Source organism: Stegodyphus dumicola, chromosome 8 (assembly GCF_044657685.1).
Source record: "Stegodyphus dumicola isolate Sdum_Otavi_A_Nest chromosome 8, ASM4465768v1".
Lineage (NCBI taxonomy): Eukaryota > Metazoa > Arthropoda > Arachnida > Araneae > Eresidae > Stegodyphus > Stegodyphus dumicola.
In genome coordinates this window covers 184026396-184048607 of record NC_140775.1, presented here as the reverse complement: position 1 = coordinate 184048607, position 22212 = coordinate 184026396, and positions in this window count along the sequence as shown.

The following is a 22212-nucleotide window of genomic DNA, read 5'->3' as shown; positions in this document are numbered from 1 at the left end:
GGCTAATACAGCTATTACCCCTTTTAAAAGCCAATAATTTCAATACTGACTTCATTTCGCTCTTCTGTAGAGCAGTATTTTCTTCTTTCGAAATGCAACGAATCTTTCACTTCATATGAGAAGACTTATCTTTTTATGAAAACGAAAATAAACTGTTTCATTTCTCGAAATATACTGTTACGGATTTTGCATTTAGTTTACTACCTTTAGTCAAATTGTAATTAAAATTGTTTTATTTCCCCGTGCAATGCAGCGCGTGACGAGTTTTAAGAGAAAGCTACACCGAAAAAGTAAAAATACAGGAGTACGCGCATTTAATAAATAGATATCTCGTAATTTATATTTAAATTCAATAAATGCAATTATGTGTTACTATGACTGTAATTCTACTCTTTTGCTTTCCAGAAACTTCGAGACAATACCTGAAGCTCTTCGCGACTGATTAAAGAAATCTTTAAAAAGCCAGACAGAAACATCTCAGTTCAGTTGTTTTGGTGAGCTTTTGTTGTTTACTTAGCTGCTAAAATTTTGAGATCGGATTAGCTTTCTGTGCACTTTGACTAGTGTTCTATTCAACGTGTTAGTAGTTTAAAATATAACTACTGTGTGATATTGTACGAATATCTGTGAGGAAAAATATCAGCATTTTGTTTTGTTTCTTGTGATAAAAACAAATTTAATAACTTTTATCAGACTTGTACATTCAATGTATTACGAACCCCTACGCACGCAACACGTTTTGGTGTCAAGAGTGGGATTTGAATGCCAATCATAAGAGCGACGGAAGAGCACTCAAGACAGCTGATAGCAGCCTTTGCTGCATTTAAAGAAGAAATGAATGTGGGCCAAGAGAATATGAAAGTGGGTCAGGATCCGTTAAGGAAGAGATGAAAGTCGTTCAAGCAGATCAAGAAGAAATGAAAAAGAAAATTACTTGCATAATAGAAAACAAATTTAAGGCTATGGGAGGCCAAATAGACGCGGTTGAAAATAAAGGTGCACAAATTAAAGAAAGCATTTCTTCGGTAAAAGAACAAATATAGGAGAGGATTTCTCCCGTAGAACAACAAATTGATGACAAGGTTACAGCGGTCACTAAAGAAGTTGATACGTTGAAGAAATTCGTAGCGACGGCGGGGAGCAATTCCGAGGGTTTTAAATTTTCTACCCATGCCTACTTGTCCGTTTCTGAAGCTATCCAGATAGGATGGGAAGACCTTCTGGCAAGTGTATAAGACACAATTTTCTATAGTGGCGTAAGCGAATGGATGGGATTCCCAAGCTAGGGCCTGCCATCTCGTCGCTTCTTTGAGAGCAGATGCAGCTGATATTTTTCAGAATCTTTTAGAAAACCACAGACTAGACTTCGAAGCTCTGTCCGGTGCGCGTTGGAGTTGCGCTTTGGCGAGACATGTTTAGAAGACTACAGTAGACTTCAGTTAAAATCCCGTCAACAGAAGCCCACGGAAACACTCCAGGAGCTCGCACCACGGATGTTGAAAGTCTGTGCCATCTCGCGTTTCCGGAATACCCGACAGAAATAAGGGAGATCTTGTCCGTGCAGTACTTCATCGACGGCATGTGGGATCCTGAAATACAGAAAGCTCTGCGAATGGCGGATGTCAAGGACGTAGAAAGCGCTCTAGTGTATGCTATGAAATTCGAGGTAACTCAACAAGCAATTCGTAGAGATCGCCACGCAGTCAGAGCTGTGGAAGTTAACGAGCCAGTGGATCAATTGATGGCTTTTCAATGGATCAATAGATGATTTTTCTACACGAGATGATGCTTTGATACGGAGTAGGTGTGAGAACAAACTGGCTCTAAAGTGTTGAAAATGTGGTACTGAAGCTCAAAATACGACGGAATTGCAGAACACCCCAGGCGCAGAAAATAAAACAGAGGATTTTACCAGACAAGTCAGTGCATTGAGACGGAACAGGAATGAAAAAAAAACAGTCATAAAGTGCTGGAATTGCGGTGCTGAAGGCCACATACGAAGGAACTGCAGAACATTCCAGAGCACGGAAAATAAGACATACGAGTTAAACAGACAAGGAAATGCCATGAGTTGAAAACAGAATGACCAGAAAGCAAAGTACTGGAACTGTGGAGCTGAAGGCCACATACGAAGAAACTGCAGAACAATGCAGAACAAGAGAAATAAGACCATTTCCCAGCAAAGACGTAGGAAACAAATTAATGATCATATCGCGGAGTGGAGTTTGATGAAAACCCTCGTTTTAAAGCACACAAACTTTCTGCAGCAAGTGGCAACAGTAATGGATTATCCATCAATGGACATCTAGATGCAGTTCCTTGTAATATGATCTTAGACATAGGAGCTAATGTTACCATCATTCAGAAAGATTTAGCTCAATAATTTAAAGATAAACTCATTCCCACGCCATCCTGTGTTACGCTCCAGATTTTGCGTCCGGTGATAAAATCGACATAAATGGGAAGCTAAACGTGAACATCACGTTTTGAAGGGCCGCCTATTATTGTACGGCATATGTGGCAGATATTACAGGTCCTTGCATACTCGGATTGGACTTTTTAAGGAAATACAATTTTTTCTTAGACTTCAAAAACAACAAACTGCTTTCACCATCTGAGGACATGACTATCCATTGTCAGAAGGGATTCTCACCTGAAAACACCGACGCCTTGTCTGAAAGACCCAGCTCAGAAAGCTGCCGAAATCATACTAGAATCGAAGAGAAACACCAGACTACCGGCTTATTCTTTATCCCCAGGTGCTCATCGGTCGTGACCTTCATCTGCCATGTGATCTCTTGTTTGGTTGCCCTCCGGATGCTCCTTCATCGCCTGAGGAATACATCCAAGATCTCTAGGCCCAGTTTGAAGTGATGTACAATTTTGCACGACAGCGAGTCAATTTGGCGACGGAGAAGATGAAGTCTTGTCTGTGGTAACTCTTATCTACAATTCTGGTGGATTACACGTGATATGGAGGAGAATCACTCTCCATCCATATTGTTGAGAGGAGGAGAATCACTCTCCTCCTCTCAACAATATGGATGCTGCCGTTCGTGCCTATGTGATAGAGCTACTGGATGAAATTCATAAATACGCAAATGCATTGCTTGATGATAACCGTATTGGATTACAAAATGCAGATACTCTATCTTATGAGGACTATATAACTGCTGCTGAAGAAATTCACATTCTGCAATCTGCTATTTAAACAGATGGATATGGATTTTAATGAGACACTGGCTAGCGCCGGTTGTTCTAGTAATAATATTGCTTATGATGTTATTTCTATGTGTACTAAAAATGCTAAATCAGATCCATGTAATGTTAAAACTGATGTAAATTGTGTATCTTATAGTCAGAATGTTGGGACGTTTAATAATCCTAAACCAAAAAGACTTTCTAAAAAAATCTAAGAAGAGCAGTGCTAACGATATAAACTCACAAAATTGAAAATTGCATGGCCAAAAGGCTCGAAATGTTCTGTGTTGTAACTGAAAACAGTCAGGACACACCACGAACTATCGTGGGTGTCCGAAATTTCCATTCATTAACTCTTTCACATCGAGAGAGGACAAAATCTCAATTTCCCAAACATCGAAAACGCCCGTATCTAAGAATTTCTCCTGGAATGCTTTTCCTTCCCCCATGACAAGTTGAATACTACAGCGCTAACAATAGCCTTACTTAAGTAAAGCGAGAACTTCTTTCTTCGACGCTTTGACACTGGGATTGCAACTTCGGGCATCAAAAGCTAAACACTGACAGTAAGCAAAGGAAAGGAAGGAACAAAGGAAACAAGGAAATTGACAACAAAGAATGATTGACGTGTGATTTAACAACACCTGAAAGCAATGAGTAATGCAGTAAAGTGATGGGGGAAAGCACTGAGTAGGAAATTATTCAGGCGTTTCGGGCGTCGAGCCGATGTCTGAATGCTAGGGCGCTTTGGGCGACTTCGATGCGAAAGAGTTAAGACAGTTGTTACCATTATTTGGTAAGAGACCATTACCATTATTTGGAACCATTGACCTTATAAGAAATAGACCGACCCAGATGGGTTTTCTCCCTCGTCTGATGCGTTCCCGGCTGTCACCTTGACCACACCCGGAGGAGTAGGGACGACTCGTAGCAATTTAACAGTGCTTGCCTATTGCAGCGTGTATAATTGTCAAAGAAAAGCTGGTTGTAGCGCCCCATTTCACAAATTAGAATTTCTACATACTTTTATTTTTGAAACTGAGATTGATTTTTAAAAATTTAGCATATTTATCAAGCATAATTTCCGTTCCAAATAATTATAAAGCTGTTGCATGCTTTCAGGGCTGGATATTTTTTTAGCTTTTCCTATGTTGTAAGGAACTTTGTAACTACTTCCTTTAGAAAATAATATTTTAAATCTGAACTAATAGAAAATTTCAAACAAGCAATTTTCTCTTGCAGTTTTTATGTTTTTTATAGGTATAAAAAAGTCAAAAATACTAAAATATTTAAAAACGAATTTTTGAAATTTTTGTTTAAAATTCGAAATTGTGCTGCTTTTTTAAAATTATAGATGAGTATTATAGTACAATTTATATAAAGGAATTTTATTTCAATTATATTTCATAATACATCATAGTGATAAACACTTTTGACTCCTTAATAATTTTTATACATTTATTTCTAATATTAAAATTGTATTTTATAGTGATTATTTTTTAAATTTATTTTTAATTCTGCATAAGATTTTTTTTTATTTACTGTTAATTTAATTTATTAGCCCAAAGGGGCGGTAGCCTAGAAAGGCTGTTACTTCAAAGCGGCATTTTGCGCTGTTTTACTATAAATGCCCGTGTCTCCTTGCAAATTGTTGCTACCAAATATTATCGCCCTGTATTATACATGTATCTGCATGAATAAATGTATGTTTCTCGCACTGTGACAAAAGCGACGGTATCTAGAGCCATCAAATTTTGAATAACGCAATCCTCCACCCGAACATGGGCATCTGGACGGCCGAATTTCGAATTTGTTTTAATGTATTTCATATTTTATAAATCTTTAATGAATTTTTGATTAACAAACTTAACAAGTTCAAAGCGAGCAATGGTAACACTATACGGAAAATAACATTTTTATCTCCAGCGCGGAAATTCTAAAGATATGCTGTTTTCAAATATTTTGTGGTATTGCTGTTGAATTGAATTTTATGTGGTTTACGGGTGAAGAACAGGATATTCGATAAGTATAGGTAACACACAAAACGTTAAAAAAATGTCCGTTTTAGGCGTAATATAAAACCTGAGTGCTTCTAGATTTCATTCCCCCCCCCCTTCATAACTCTCAGAAAATTTTATGCTCCGAATTTTATGAATTATTAAAATAAATAATCCACTTGTAATGTTAATAATTTAATATAATCAAATATATGATCGTTTTGTAATGTTATTATTTATTTGGAAACCACTGCCTGAAAATGCTCATTAAATTAAAAAAAAAAAAATTATCAGATCTTGTTTAATTCTACCTTATTTATTTCAAAGCATTAAGTACTATCAGTCTTATTTAATTTTACTTTATTTGTGCGCAAAATTAAGTTCATAAATTTTGTACTTTGTAGTTTTTATCGTTTTACCAAAGTAAAGATGTTTGTACAAGAATTACGCGGGAAAAAAATGTGTGTTATGAAGTAAAAAGTGCTTTAATGAGATATATAAATTCTATTTGAAAAAAAACTGTGACTTTCATAATATCATCACTATACAACGTATCACATTTAATAATTAAAACAGTTATGTGATACAAACACCATAGGTTTCAGTGTTAAAGTAAACCAGATCGTCCCTACTCGTTCTTGCGGACATGTCGGTGATGCGCGCCCCGCCCACTGGGTTAGTCTGTCTCTTATAAAGTCCATGTTTGGAACAGAACTTTTTGACAAATTGTAATTTATAGTATTATTATCATCAGTTTTGCTTTGTGCCATACTGGCATAACTACTATCAGAGACAACATGAGTTTTTTGTTTACAGTATTTTTATCAGCTACAAATTTTGGTATATGAAATTTAGTATTTGCATTAACAACTGTCTTAACTCTTTCGCATCGAAGTCGCCCAAAGCGCCCTAGCATTCAGACATCGGCTCGACGCCCGAAATTACCATTATTTGGAACCATTGACCAAACAAACTACTAATGTGGATGTCAATGCATTCAATGATGTACTTAAATTCTTCAAGAACCTTCATAACATATTTAAGGAACTTTCATTAACTTATTAGCAAAATTTCTGCGAAAATGCCTGAGCTACAATCAACTGAAAAGGCAATCGATAAACTCTTTATTCTAATCTCATTTGTTTGAAGACATTTTGATTTGATTTGTACTTAGTATTTGATTTAAGTTACTTATTGCATTTATTGTTTATGTTGTTTTTTAATCGTAATGTAATGTGTATTATTGAATTGATGCTTTAGTTGTAAGTTTGGCTTCCTGTCCAGGGGATTGTACTGCCTGGGACATGCAGTCCTTGGGAAGGGGGCAGTGTTACGATTTTTGTATTTATTTAGTTTGCTATTTTTAGTAGAATTGTAATAAAAATTGTTTTATTTCCCCATGCAATGCAACACGTGACGAGTTTTAAGAGAAAGCTACGCCGAAAAAGTAAAAATACAGGAGCAAGCTCATTTAATAAATAGATATCTCGTAATTTATATTTAAATTGAATAAATGCAATTGTGTGTTAGCTGTAACTGCAATTCTACTCTTTTGCTTTCCAGAAACTTCGAGAAAATACCAGAAGCTTCTCGTGACTAATTAAAAAATGCTGGAAAAATCCCGATCTCAGTTCAGTTGTTTTAGTGAGCTGTTGTTGCTCCTGTAAATTCTGAGATCGGATTATCTTTCTGTGCGCTTTGAATTGTGTTCTATTTGACGCTTTAGTATTTTTTAAAATATAACTTCTGTGTGATATTGTGATGTACGAATATCTGTGAGGAAATATTTCAACATTTTGTTTTATTTCTTGTGACAAGAATAAATTTTATTCGCTTTTCACCAGACTTTTGCATTCAATCTGTAACGAAACCGTACGCACGCAACAAATACAAAGCTTTCTCATTTATATCAGCACCAAACTGTCAAATTTAAAATTCACAATGCTGTTTCCTTTAATTAAAAACACTCAATGCTTTTTTGTAAGAATTTAAACCTTTATCTTAAAAGTAGCAGAAATTTTTTTATCAAAATCTTTTTCTCGTTTAAAAAGTGGTTACGTCAATTAATTCACAAGGGTAAAATACATTAGCGCTGTTTATTTTAGAAGGCATACCTTTGTGGAGAATTTTTTAAGAGAAATTAATTTATATTCGCGTTTTATGCGGAGAAATTTACGATAATTATAATTAGTCCATTTAATCGCAGAAAACTGTCCAAGAATTCACTTATCTACTCGATCATTTATGGATCGCTGAAGAAAAACTACTTGTGTCAAATTCTTTCACAATACATTAGCGCTTTACTAAAATTTTCTACTATGTTCTAGAATTAATTTTGATCTTTTTTAAAGTATGTGTATTTGTCTTTCATACAAAATTTCGCACTGCAAAAAAATGGAAAAATTCAGATATATATATCTATATAAAATGTCTGAGATAATGATAAATAAATGATAATGAGAACTGATAAATATGTCTGAGCTGATGTTAGAAGTCTGAACATAAATTAATTAATTAGATAGCTGTTAATTTTTTATTAATTAAGAAAGTGTACTGTGTATTTTGAATTCAAGTTTCTAGTTTTAAAAACATGTCATAATCAATGAATAAACTTTCAGTTTTGTGTTTTAATAGTTAAAAAAAGGTTTTCTTTTTCCCCTCTTGCTCTCGTCCAAGAAAAAGGATAGAAAGGGAAATAAAAGCGAACAATAGCAACACATTACGGTGAGGGGGGATAAAGACATTTTTATCTCCAATGCGCGAGACTGTCCATCGGAAATTCTAAAGATATATTGTTTTTAAATATTTTGTGATATTGCTGTTGAATTGAATTTTATTTGGTTTAAGTGCGAAGAGCCCGATATTTAATAAATAAAGGCAACACAGAAAACGTTAAAAAAGACCCTTTGGGAATAATATAAAGTCTGAAAGCTTTCAGGTTTTTTCCTTTTTAGATTTTGCTTCAGTAAATGTGGTCCTTTTGATTTAAAATTTGAAAAAGTAAATCATTCGTTTTGTTGAAGCTTTTCGTGTTTATATTACTTAGAAGGATTATAGTTCCATAAAATAAATACGAGACACTGGCCACAAAGGGGAACGAAGGTTAATCATAGAAATGAAAGATGTTAGAAAATACCTTGTAGCACAAATACGTTGAGCTTTCTGTTAACTTTTGATAACAGAACTTATATAAAAATTTAAATACTCTTGAAGAGGACTTGCATTTTGACACTATTTTATTATGAATATTTTTATGAAGTTACCTTACGCAATCTTTTGTTTTTTTTCTATACTTTATCTAAATTTTTCCTTCCCCATAAAACTCTATAATGGTATAAAAAATCTCAAAAATTACTGCGACTTTTGTTTATTTCAGAAAAAAAGCTGTATTCGTGCACAAAGCTGGGGCAGGAGTCAATTTCCCTCTGGTAAATAATTCGAAGGGGCGCCAAATTAGCTACGAAACTTCAGAAATTCATTTTAACAAAGAAGTTAACTTTCATACTGTTAACTTTCAGGTTTACAGCACATCAAAAAGTATCAAAAGAAAGTTTTCGTAATGAACAATTCAGCTGAATCAAGAGGAAAATTAGCAACATTCTTACATTCTCAAAAATGAGGATGTTTCACAGTACTGTTTTAATTTTTTCTAACACTTAAATTTTTGTTAACCTATTGAAGTTACTTTACGCTTGCTGTAGTGATTTGCATAGACTAAACCTGCCTTGAAAATACCGTACTGCTAGCATTAGTAATTATCTCTCTCTGTTTCGTCATAATAAGCTTTTCAAAGTCCGCACTGACTGTGGACTACCCCTCCCCCGGGGTCGACGCAGAGAACTCTGTGAGGCTACTGGCTAGGATCTGTGCCTAGGCAGTCTCGGCCACGGGGACATAAAATCATTGAGCTTGGCGGTTTTCTGTGACCTGTGGGTGTTCGCGGGTAAAACCGTCCCCGACCATTCGAGTGGCCCACAGGGTGAGGTGTTGTAAGCCCCGTGTTTGACCCCGTGCACGGGCTTCAGGCATTCCGCGTGGTAATGGAAGGTAGCACTTTGAACCGGCCAGTCAGATCTCCATGCGTGCATATTCCCCGCCACAGTGAAAGCTGAGAACCGAGAGTGGTGATCCACGAGCCCAAGAGGTAGCCGTGGTCATAGAGAAACTTTTAAAGTCTGTCACTTCGGATTGGGAGCCCGGAATCAGTAGCATGATTAGCGTATTTTTATCCCTCTCTGGGAACATCGACTGGCAACCCAGGCGTGGCCTAATCTCGAAGACCACGCCCAGACCCTTGCCTAATATGGGGCATGGGGGTATTTCAGTTTGGTACCAGTCCGTGTAGTGCCAAATGGCGGAGAACGTATACAGTTTATTATTATTATTAACTGTGGACTAGTATGGAACACGACGTAACTGCGTAGTTTGTTTCAGCAGATCTAATGTATAAAGGCCCACTTGAGTAGCACTGGAAGACCAGAAAAGGATGTTTGAAAATGAAATATGCAGAGTCTTTCAGAATTTCTCCATGTTAGGACACTGGAGAAATTCGCAATACTTTCGCAGAGATTCGGACTCCAGACTTCTCGATTAACGCCTCGGACGTTCTTTCAGATATGCAACGAAGGCACGCGAAAAGCGGGAATAAAGTACCTTATAAACGTACGGTGCGGAATCCAAGTAGAACTGTGCTATCACAGGAGGGCTCAGACTCGAGGTCCTACCTCTTTCGAAACAGATTAATAATTACGAATTTTTTAAAAAAGATTCGAGTACTTTCTGTTATAATAAAGTTAAAAATGACAAACATTTGAGACATAAGAGCTGCATAATTGTAGACAAGCGGTGGAACGAGATAATGACCAAATCGTTTTTGCGAGAAAGTTCTTCTATGTGCTTCCTTTGAAGAATTACACGAATTTAGTACGCACAGAGAACGTTTTGTAGAAGTCCTTAAATAAATTACATGACTTTTAGAACATATATAAATGGGAAAATCATAGACAAAAGAGTTTACATAAAACAATCGCACAAGTAGTCAAAGGTACAAAGGTTTAAGAAATAACAAGTACAACAAAGAAAAAGGTTTAACCTTTCTGTTAACGAAAATAAAACTTGTAGGGTTTATATTTATTTTAACTAACATTTATTTTAAGTTTAAACTATCTTTCCTGTCAAGCCTTACTTTCCCCTGGAACTGCCAATGCCAGAATATGTAAATTTGAGTAGAACGCGCAAGGATTCAAATTATCAGCGGAAGTATTCTGATTTAAATAGAAGGAAACGAGTTCGGTGTGAGATTCTTACTTAGCGAGCGCGGAGGTAGTTAGCGAGAATTGAAGAACCCCGCGTTGCGGCCTATGTGCTTGGCGGGAAGTAGTGGAAATTGTTCCAGTGAGCTTCAAGTCTGCTGAATTAGCAGCGGTATTGTAAAACACGGTGAGTTAGTTATTTTAGAGAGCCTCGTAGTTAGAATCTTGTCTTTACTTTCTTTTCAGGTTATTATTTTTATTTGACTGCCGAGTTGGCACCGTTTGTAAGCGTCAAGAGAACGCAATTGTAATTCATTACGTTGAATAAAAAGGGACTTAAACCCTTCACAAGCTTCTATCTTTTATACAAGTTTTCACAGTCACCTCTTGGTTGCGTGCAAGTTGGAGGCGCGCAACGTTATATTGGCGCCCGAACACTTATCGAACTGAAATGGCCGAAAATTGGATGGAAGCCGCTGGACAACACCAAGAAATGACAACTCAGTTAGAAGGATTTGGATACCTGGTCCAGACTTTGAGAGCATCAATCAAGCCAAACGTCTATTTCGACGGAAAAAATTCGGTGGCGGTATTTCTCGAAGGTATAGAAAACCACTTTCAGCTCTACCCTGTGCCTGAAAGACAAAAAGTTGCCATCGCCACATCAGCACTAAGAGGACAGGCCGCGCTATGGTGGAAAAATATAGGCAAATTTCTTCTAGGTGAATTTGGAAGCCCGACGTATACATTTGAAAATTTCAAAAAATCGTTAGTAAAGGCCTTCCCCATAGTGAAAGATCGCGCACGGCTGGAAGCCGAACTATATAGTTTCTATCAACGGGATACAGTAGAATTGACGGACTTTATTTTACGAAAAATCAAGCTAACGGATATGCTGTATGGCAAGAAACCCGATGCGGAGATCATTGAAATAATATTACCAAGATTGTTACCCGCTGTCCAAGACTACTTTGAAATTAGAAACCCAAGAACATTGCAGGAACTCTTCGAATTGGCGGTGAAGTTTCAAAATCGCAGAATCGCGGAAAGAGCGAGAGGGGAAACATATTCTCAACATACCCGAAGGAAGGAGGAAACCAGAAATGGAAATCGCTCATATGGGGGAAAGAAATATCAAGCTAACGCATCGAAACTCGAAGGTCAAGGCCCAAAAAGAAAATTTGAAAATAAGCATCCGCGTACCCAGAAGACACAGATTGAAAGGAAAGCTTTAAACGACTAGAGGGGCCTGTGAAAGGGAGGGTCCAGACCCCGGAAGTTTTAAAAAAACCCTCAAATAGACATTTAAATACAGTCATCGTAAAAAACTCACAGCTACCAATTATACAAGTCCTGGTTGGCGATGTACCAGTAGAAGCCCTCATCGATACAGGAGCAGAAGGAAATTTCATGAGTGAAAAGTTCTTCAAAAAGAATTTTTATAGGATACGACTCTTTAAAACCAGAAATACGGAAATTATAGCGGCGCAAGGAAAAACATGTCACTACATCGGGAAAGTATCATTAAACGTACAGGTAAAAGAGGAAAATCTCAAAGTATTAATTTTTGTGGTGAAACACCTGCAACACTCTCTTATTTTAGGTATGGACTTTTTAAGGGCCGCGAGGGCCAAATTAAATTTTCAAGATAGTTCCGTGGTGTTGGAGATGGACCAGAGGGTGGTGGAAGCTGTGGAGACACCTGAATTGGACCTTAGCCATTTGAATGACCAGGAAAGTAAAGCAATACAGCAAGTGGTGAGTAATTTTTCTCATTTGTTTTCAGAAAAACCAGGAAACTGCCAGGTCGTGACTCACAAGATTCAATTAAATGCCGAAAAACCTTGTAGGACTAAACCGTATCGCTATGATAAACAAAAAGACTTAATCATCGAAGAACATATTCAGGAGATGTTAAAGAATAAAATAATAACGCCCATAAATAGTGAGTACGCGAGTCCAGTCGTACTATGTAGGACAAAGAACGAGTTTCCTCCTTCGGATAAAAGGGCTTGGAGGTTTGCTATCGATTACAGAAAACTAAATAGCATTACTAAATTTCCAGTTTACCCTTTGCCGGTTATAGACGAGATCTTTAGACAGATCAAATCGACAAGATATATGTCTACTTTGGACTTAACGTCTGGCTACTATCAAATAGCTATGAGACCCGAAGATATACACAAAACCGCGTTTATAACAAAATCGGGCACTTATGCATTTTTACGCATGCCCTTTGGGTTGTGTGGGGCCCCATCAACTTTCCAGAGAGCTATGGACATTGTTCTAAAGCCTGTCCTAGGAAAATCAACTTTAATTTATCTAGATGATATAATTATAACGAGTAGTACGTTGGAACAACACATTAATGACCTCGAACAAGTTTTTAAATTATTAAAAGAGGCCGGTCTTACAATTAACGCCTCAAAATGCAAGTTCGCAACTAAAGAACTTAAATATCTCGGTTATAAAATTTCGCAAAAGGGTATAGAAACGCAAGATTCAAAAATAAAAGCTATTAAGAATTTCCCACCGCCCAACACCGCCAAGAAACTTTCGTCTTTCCTTGGATTATGTTCTTACTATCGATCTTTCATAAAAGATTTCGCTAATATTGTTGAACCACTCTTAGTAATCAAAAGAAAAAAGAGTAAATTTACGTGGACAGCGGAAGCTAACACAGCTTTTGAAAGATTAAAAGAAGCCCTTATTAATGCCCCTGATTTAAAATTCCCTGAGGGGGACGAAAACCTGGAAATTGCAGCAGATGCGTCAGACTATGCGGTGGGTGCGGTTCTTATGCAAAATAACATAATCCGCTGGCATTTTTTAGTAAAACATTGAATCAGACACAAAGGAATTATACAGCTACAGAAAGAGAAACATTAGCCGTATTAATGGCTGTACACAAATTTCGAGTTTATTTCGGCAAATCGCCAGTAACAGTCTTTTCGGATCATGCGGCTGTTGGTAGACTTTACTCGGGGAAAAATCTAACGCCCAGGTTAATAAGATGGGCTTTAAAATTCCAAGAATATAATATCACAATAAAATATAAACCGGGTTAGGAAAACAATGTAGCTGACGCACTTTCTCGTATAAAACTGGACGACGAAGGAAATGAACTTAAATGCGCTGTGTTGACTTCAAAAATTTTAGATTCTAGAGATACGGTTATTACTGAACTGAAAGCTGATCCTGAATTTGGAAATATCTATGCTTATTTGAAAGACCCCGAAAGCTTTGAGCACACAGATATCGATGCGATAAGAAATAAAGCAAAAAACTATGAAATAATAGATAATTTATTATTCTATACGAAAACAACAAACGAAAATCTTGAGTATAAGCCAGTCATCCCAGCCTCGCTTCGATTAAGCATTTTGAGGGAGTTGCACGAAAAAAAAACAGCGGGCCACCTCGGGGTCAGAAAGACTATAAAAAGGGTACGCGAGGCGGTATATTTCCCGCAATTATACAAAATAGTAACGGCGTATGTCAGGTCCTGCAATCAATGTCAGTTAATAAATGATATTACTTACAGCCCGGCCGGGTACTTAAATAGCATTCGCGCTACATTTCCGAATGAAATTTTAGGCATAGATCTCCTTGCGAACCCAGAGCGAGTTAAATAAAAATCGTTTTCTTTTAGTAATAGTAGATCATTTTTCAAAATGGATAGAAATTGTTCCTCTTAAACGCGCGTCAGCCAAAACAGTCGCAGATGCATTCTTACACAGATACATTTTAAAATACGGTGCACCGATAAAAGTCATTAGCGATAAAGGAAAACAGTTCATTAGTCAAATATTTGAAAACATATGCAATGGACTTGGCATACGCCACCACAGGCTAACATAGCAGAAAGAGTTAATAAAAACATAGTAAAAATAATTCGCAGTTACGTGAGCACACATCACAAGCGCTGGGATGGCTACATAAATGAATTAGCTTATGCTTTAAGAACGGCACATCATGATACTACGGGAAAAACTCCAGCAGAATTATTTTTAGGCAGAAAGTTAATTACGCCTTTAGATAAATTATTCTTTGTGCAACAAAGAGAGCAGGAGTTTAAACAAAAGGACGTGCAAAAGCTAATTGATCAGGCGCTTAAAACCTCGGATACGGCAAGAAATAGGCAGAAACTTTATTATGATAGAAAACGCCGTGAAGCAGATTTTAAAGTTGGGGATAAAGTATTGAAGCGGAAATTTTCTTTATCAAGTGCCCCAGACAATTTTATGGCAAAGCTAGCTCCAAAGTTTGAAGGCCTCTATGTAATTCAGGAAATCAAAGGGGTAGTATTATATCTTAAGAACGACAGAGGGGAAATCTGTAAAGCAAGTCCCGACCAGGTGAAAAAATACTATAATCCAAATGATTTTGAAATCCTTAAAAGTTTCTTGCAGGATTCAAGTCTAAACGAAATAGAAGGGCCAGAGACTGCAACAACTATTCCACCACCCAAGAAACGGAGAACTGAAGAGAGACCTAGCACTTCTACAACCCGGACGTCGGTATCAAAAAGAAAAAAATGATTTTCAAACTCCGGCGTTTAAGAAAAACAAAAATACAGATGAACCGGGTAAAGAAACCGTGGTAAAGACGAAAACACCACCTACAAAGGATGGCAGGAGAAATTACACATCAAGGAGAACGCACACACTGCCACAGAGTCAGGTGCCAGCAAGGCCGCCGTTCCGGAAACTGAAACGACAACAGGAGGCACAAAAATACGACGAACAGAAGAAATTCAAGGACTCCAGACCGGAGGACGTCAACACCAGCCGTCCCAGGCAGAAACGCAAAGGCCAACAACCAGACGATTACTCCGTCAAGAGGCCAGCATGTAGAGGACGCAAAAGAAAAAGCAACGGGGACGAAACTCGGAGATCAATAAGGAGAAGATTGACATCCATGAAACCTCTAACTTGGGATCAATTTTGCCAAAAACGGATGACGGAATTTCAAGCATCGAAAACTCAAAGATAAGTTAAAACCTTCTATAAATTTTTCTTTCTGTTTTGTTCCGAAATGTTATGCATAAGTACGAAGTTCTATGTTTTGACGAAAGTCAATATGTCTCGGTTGAGACTTAGTTTTGTTTTACTTTATGTAGCTAAGGCAAAAGTATTATTTTCTTTAAGTGTAAAAGCTAAAAACAAGCATTTTCTGTTGGTCGAAAGACTAATTCTGTTATGTTAAAGCCAAAATTTGGCCGAAGATAAAAATAACTTCGTATTCTTGTATTAATAAGAATTTTAGTTTCAGTGCCGCCAGCTTGGCGAAGAATGAGTAAAGTAAAAATTTATTTTCTCTTATTCATTTTATGGTAAATTGTAAAAAGCATATGTATTAAAATTTTGTAAATGTATGTAAATACTTGAAGGTTATGTAAAAGTAGAATTTAGTCTAGAAGCATAAAACTGTAGATGCTAAAAGTGAATGCTTAAAAGCAATGAAGTCAAAATTTAAGTAGTAAATTGTAGATAAAGTCATGCTTTAGAGCGAAAGCCTGCATGTTTAAAGATGAATGAGGGGGAAGTTAGAATGAATGTGTTTTGTAGGGTTCTCCACCTACATTTGAATTTTTAAGAATATTAAAGTAGCTCATTGAGTTGTAGAATGTCGAGTAAGGTGTGTCTATTTGGTTGTTGAATGCTAACAAATCATGGTGGTTAGGGGAAGTGTTGTAAGACTAAAACACGAATATTCCCGTTTGACACCACACACGGTGGAGAGCCAGGGTAAAGTTAAATTAATGCTTGAAAAATTGAATGAATGTGAAGTGAGCAATAACTAAGAAAAACGAATCGTTTAAAAACAAAAATTTATTGTGTCAAGAAAGTGTAAATTATAATGTATGTAGAAAGATACTGATACTTATTCCTTCCAGATGCTAGAAGGAAAGACCAAGATTGATTGATGAAGTCCAGGAAAAGTTGCTGTAAGAAGAAAGCTTTGTAACGAGCAAAAGAATTTTAGTATATAATTGTTACATAAGATTTTTTTTGTGTGTAAACGAGGCTTTCGCCAGTTAGTTCAGAATTAGATAAACTTACAACAGGTCGTTTGTAGGACCTGCTTCCAAGTTTTCCAAATTCTGGCAGCGGCAAATGTAGGGTTTATATTTATTTTAACTAACATTTATTTTAAGTTTAAACTATCTTTCCTGTCAAGCCTTACTTTCCCCTGGAACTGCCAATGCCAGAATATGTAAATTTGAGTAGAACGCGCAAGGATTCAAATTATCAGCGGAAGTATTCTGATTTAAATAGAAGGAAACGAGTTCGGTGTGAGATTCTTACTTAGCGAGCGCGGAGGTAGTTAGCGAGAATTGAAGAACCCCGCGTTGCGGCCTATGTGCTTGGCGGGAAGTAGTGGAAATTGTTCCAGTGAGCTTCAAGTCTGCTGAATTAGCAGCGGTATTGTAAAACACGGTGAGTTAGTTATTTTAGAGAGCCTCGTAGTTAGAATCTTGTCTTTACTTTCTTTTCAGGTTATTATTTTTATTTGACTGCCGAGTTGGCACCGTTTGTAAGCGTCAAGAGAACGCAATTGTAATTCATTACGTTGAATAAAAAGGGACTTAAACCCTTCACAAGCTTCTATCTTTTATACAAGTTTTCACAGTCACCTCTTGGTTGCGTGCAAGTTGGAGGCGCGCAACGTTATAAACTAAGTATATACCTTGTTTAATATCTTACTTAACAGTCAGTCATTTAGAATTTAGCAGCTATAGATTTGAAAAAGTCTACAGTTTCACTTATCTGGAAGCGGAGATAGATTGTAAAAATGAGATAATTTCTGAAATACTTAAAAGAATCTCTGCCGCAAATAGATGTTTTCATGGCTTGAAGAGCTATTTAAAATCTATCGTTCTCAAGCAAAGAACTAAATTACTTCTTTGCAAGAGTCTTATAAGAGTTGTTCTGGCTTAAGCGTCGGAAACTTAGGAGCTGACATTACATGATGAGGAAGCTTTTTAAGAGAAAGAAACTTACTGAGGTGCATATTTAGTGGGTTCCCTGTGAATGGATCGCGGAGAAGATCTAATTTAGAGTTATATACGATCTATAGACAACCTGATATAATAAAAATTTTCAAACTGTAGAAACTTAAATGGGCTGCTCATCTGGCCAGAGTCCTTATACCTTGTTTGAAATATCTTCTGATCCGTATTGTAAGAAAATCTTTGTGTCAAAACCCATGAGAACCAGACATCGGGGTAGACCTACAATGAGATGGATCGATTGTGTTGAAATGGCCTAAGCACTATAAAAGTCAAGAACTAGAAACAGTTTCAAAAGCAGTGATTCCTGAGGAAGACTTCTGGAGAAGGCCAGGGTCCAGCCTGGGCTGTTGAGCTAATGAAACAAACAAACAAACAAACAAACAAACAAAAAAAATAAATAAAAATAAAATAAAATAAAATAAAATAAAATAAATAAATAAATAAAAAAATAGAAACATGAATTTTTACTTAGAATGGGATATTGGGCGCTTGATATGGATTGAGAAATTGCAAAATTAATTACGCACAGAATAACACAACCGTGTGTGCTTCTCAGGTTCATATTAAAATTATTTGCTAAGTTCCCAGATTAAAAGCTCAAAACTTTTAAACCAGGGGTGAGGGAAACTGTTTATTCCTGCGAATAGAAATTATCATCTATCATATTCAAGAAATTTAACACATTAAAACACCCGAGGTAACTGACGGAAAAAAAGTAAAGCTAAAGGATGAAATATTATTAAATTTTATTAATTTTAAAATTATTCTTATATCGTAGAAATATGATGGTGGAAGTGATAACCTATAAATATATTGTCTGATATCGACTGAGAAGCCTCATTTAAATTAGCGTTAGCTGGTACATTAAGTTCTTCTCAAGCTCAAATAAATCTTTCCTGCATTAAAAATTCATTTGGCAGATAGAAAGTATGCGAATATTAAAAAATAATTTGTTGACTAATCGATACGTGATAATTAGTTTAATTAGTAAGACACGTGGAGCTATTCAGGAATGCTATTGTGAAGGATATTCTAAGGAAGCGCTTTATACTTAATTTACAAGCGCGAAAATATATGCAGCTAGCCGATTAAGAATAAGCTGCCAGTGTTACCCAGTTGGTTAATTATGGTTACGAACGCTAACTACGAAAAAAAAAAAAAAAAAAAAAAAAAAAAAAAAAAAAAGGAGGGACTATAGAACATTCTGGTTTAATAGTTCCTAAGAATAGTTTTCGCGGATTATAAAATAGATTGAAAATGAATCTTTTCCTAACGTCTGCACAAACGTCCAGACGTATCTCGCATAACTCAACAACGATTACTTATTATAGTTTAGTATAGACTTCGTAGGTTTAGATGCAGATTAGATTGAAATATATTTAAGTCGAGAGTTTGGAATGCTTTAGATATAGAGCTTTTGGAAGCAACACTCGCAGTTTAAGTTCTATCGCCCAGCTCTACCAGTGAACATTATAGTTTCAGCCATTTTGCTAGCCGACTGTAATAGGCACCATTTAAATTATTGAGCGGCCTTTGTGAATTTTTAAACATATTTCAGAAGGAGCGATAATTCGGTTGTCAATCTGCTTGAAGAGCTTTGAGTTTATATTACACCATTAGGACCTCATAAAACATTGTACATTCTTCAGAAAATTAACAATGAGGCATTCAGGGCCGCTAAGGGATAATTACAGTTATTTAATTTCACTAAAATTCCAACAACTGCGTTCTTTTTCTAATGAACCTTTCTATTAAAGTGAAATAAGTACTTTCTACGTTTCAAGTTAAAACGTTTAATGGATTTTAGGTTGAGGTCCAAAAGATACGAATGACGAAAAAACCGTTAAGATCCAGCATTTGAATTTTGAATCTTTCACAAGATTCGTAAAATTCGAATCTCCAATTCCTGGCTGATATGATTTTTCATATAGGATTATTTTCTGTTATAAATTAAAGTAGCATAAAAATTATTTAAACATAAAAGCAATCCAACAGTTATAACAGAAATTGTCGTTGTTGATTCAAATGGCAGGACAGCTGCAATTCAGTGCCTTCGTTGGAAATGGCCAATACCCATTCGTCATTTAGTCGCCTCATCACCTAGAACGCCGCCCAGACGGTATAATGGATAGGGGAGTCTAATGCGGTGCCGAAGGAACCGGGTTCGAATCCAGAAGAAGGTATGGATGTTTGTAAATGTATAGTGCCTTTGTGGCATGGAAGCACTCTAAATGCGAATCGAATCTGTAAATCGAAATCCTTTCTTGTGGTTTGGTCGTAGGGAAAAGGGCTGGAGAGCCTCGGACCATCCCCGGGGATGCTCTTCCTCAAGACTGGGGTGGAAGTAGAAGTCCAACACCCTTGAGGCTGTGGCAACCATTCTGTCGTGAAATACATGGACAAGACGACAACAACATCACCTAGAACATTATCCTGGTTGCACCACACAGGGCGAACAATTTTACATGCGCAATAGCTGGAAAGTTCCACCCCAATTACGATGATGAAGGCCTCGGAGGACGGATTCGAGGGTCTCCCAACTCTCTTCTTCCTTACCGTCAAGCCTCTTTAGAAAAAACTTCCGGCTCGCCAATAATTTAAGTACCTCCATGGTGCATAGATAGTACACAACTATCTAAACCGTCCTTGGGATTGGACCTCTTGCTGAATGATACGCTCAGTACAGTAGAGCTAAGTACTATGAAAAGTCAGTTCAGCTGTAATAAAATGTAAAAAATAATTAGGAAAATATCCGAAATTTGTAGATTTATTCGACATTTGAAGACAACTGCTTATTTAGTATAGCCAGCTAATTTCAAACTCTTAAAAAAGCTCTTAAAATTCTCAAAAAAGTTGCTAAAATTCATGAAGAGGCAAAGGTTGTTGCCCTAATAATAATTAGCATGCGTCAGTTAGAAGAAGAAAATAATTTAGATTTAAAACTCTTATGAATGTAAAATGGATCACAGATACATATGATAAAAAATAATTCGGATAAAGCAGGAATGAATTTTGAAGTTCTGAGTAGACTTCCGAAAATGTTATTAAATTCTTCAGTAAAATATACAGTATATTTCTCGTTTTTGAGATAATTTTTGTAATGAAATTACAGAATAAAATATTGAACTTAATTCTGCCTTAAATTATGTGAAATGTTTCCGATTATCATCGAACCTTTCGAAGTCAAATTTTGCGTCTTTGGATTTTCATTCTTTGCTAAAAGTTATCCATCCATTTTTACGTGTATTGTAAGTTCCTGAAGGAATTTCAGTTTTCAGTCTAGAATTGAGAAGATGAATTTAGACAAACTGGACAGTCCATATTTAGGAAAGACAACATTATTTGGTCATTACTTCTTTCTTATCGGTAGCTGGATCTCAAATATTAGTTTTATAAATCAACACGAACATTTTTTTTAAGCACATGCCCTTTCAATGAAGCAGAAGAGTTACTTCTCAGATAATGCTGCTCTCGATAAGCTTTCTGCGTCACAGGTTTATCAGGATTAGAAAATTCATCTTAATTTTTAATCCATTGATTTTCGAAAAGAAAGAAGAGTTTAACGAGCAAACGACAGTTTAAGTTTTTTTCTTTTTCCTTTTGCCCAATTGATATCTTTCTTCTTCTTTTAACACATATTATCTTTTAATTCGTGTTTTCTTTTAAAATTCCTTAAAAGAACGTTTTTAATAAAGAAAAACAGATCAATATATTACATAAAGCATCTCCACTCTTTTAGACATTTATAAGACATAACAAGCTCATTTTTTGAATTTTATTTGTATTGCTTTTAAACTGCTGCTAGAACTTAACCTACTCAAAGTTCAAGGGCACATTATAGTGCTACTCTTATTCTAACCGCCTCCGAAGTTGCAGTAAAAGTGCGTCTTAGCAAGTTTGTCCAATTGGTAAGGGTGGCTGCAGGGAAATTTTCAAGGTTGCCATAAGAGCGCGCTGCATAACAACTCTTATGCTAATCAAATCCAAGGTTATAGGAGTGTTGTGTAACAAATATTCCGATTGGTTCGCCTGCGAATTGGCAGCAGCTTGGAGTTGCCATTGCCAGAGATAGATACTATGTTGATTACTAGAATTTTGTCTAAGGCTTTATGAAAAATAAATTAAATATTTCCATAGCTAACTTAAGATATGTTCCGCCGCCCAGCCGGTATAGTGGTTAGCGTAGCTGACTGCTGTGCTTATGGATGGGAAGGATTTATAAATGTATGGTGTCCGTGCGGCATGGGGGTACTCTGAACATGCAGCGAGCCGAAAGTTTTCTCGAGAGGTCGATGGTAGGGAAAGAGGAGTAACAGACCTTCGGATCTGTTCCCCCGGGGTGCTGTACATAAAAACTGGGGGCGAAACTGAGTTAACTCGCACTGTCACCTGTAAGGGGTCTGATGCCAACGAAAGGCGTAATCTAGCGCTCCTTGTCAAGACGAATTTCGTGGGCTTTGGATGACTTATAGGTCAGACAAGTGAGTATTAGCAACAACGGACTTCCAGAAAAATATAGCAACATTCTTTTCATAACAAAATGATATAATATAAAACAATAATCCGTTCAGCCTTACTTGATGCCTCCTCTTAATGGGGGCACGCTATAAAAACGCACCCACCAACGGCCGAGCGGTAAAGTCGCTAAATACTGGTAGTTCGGTCCGGGGGTTGAATCCTGAAGAATGGGCTGGCTGCATAGGCGTTTTCGTGGTTATCCCCATATGAAATGTGTATTCGAACC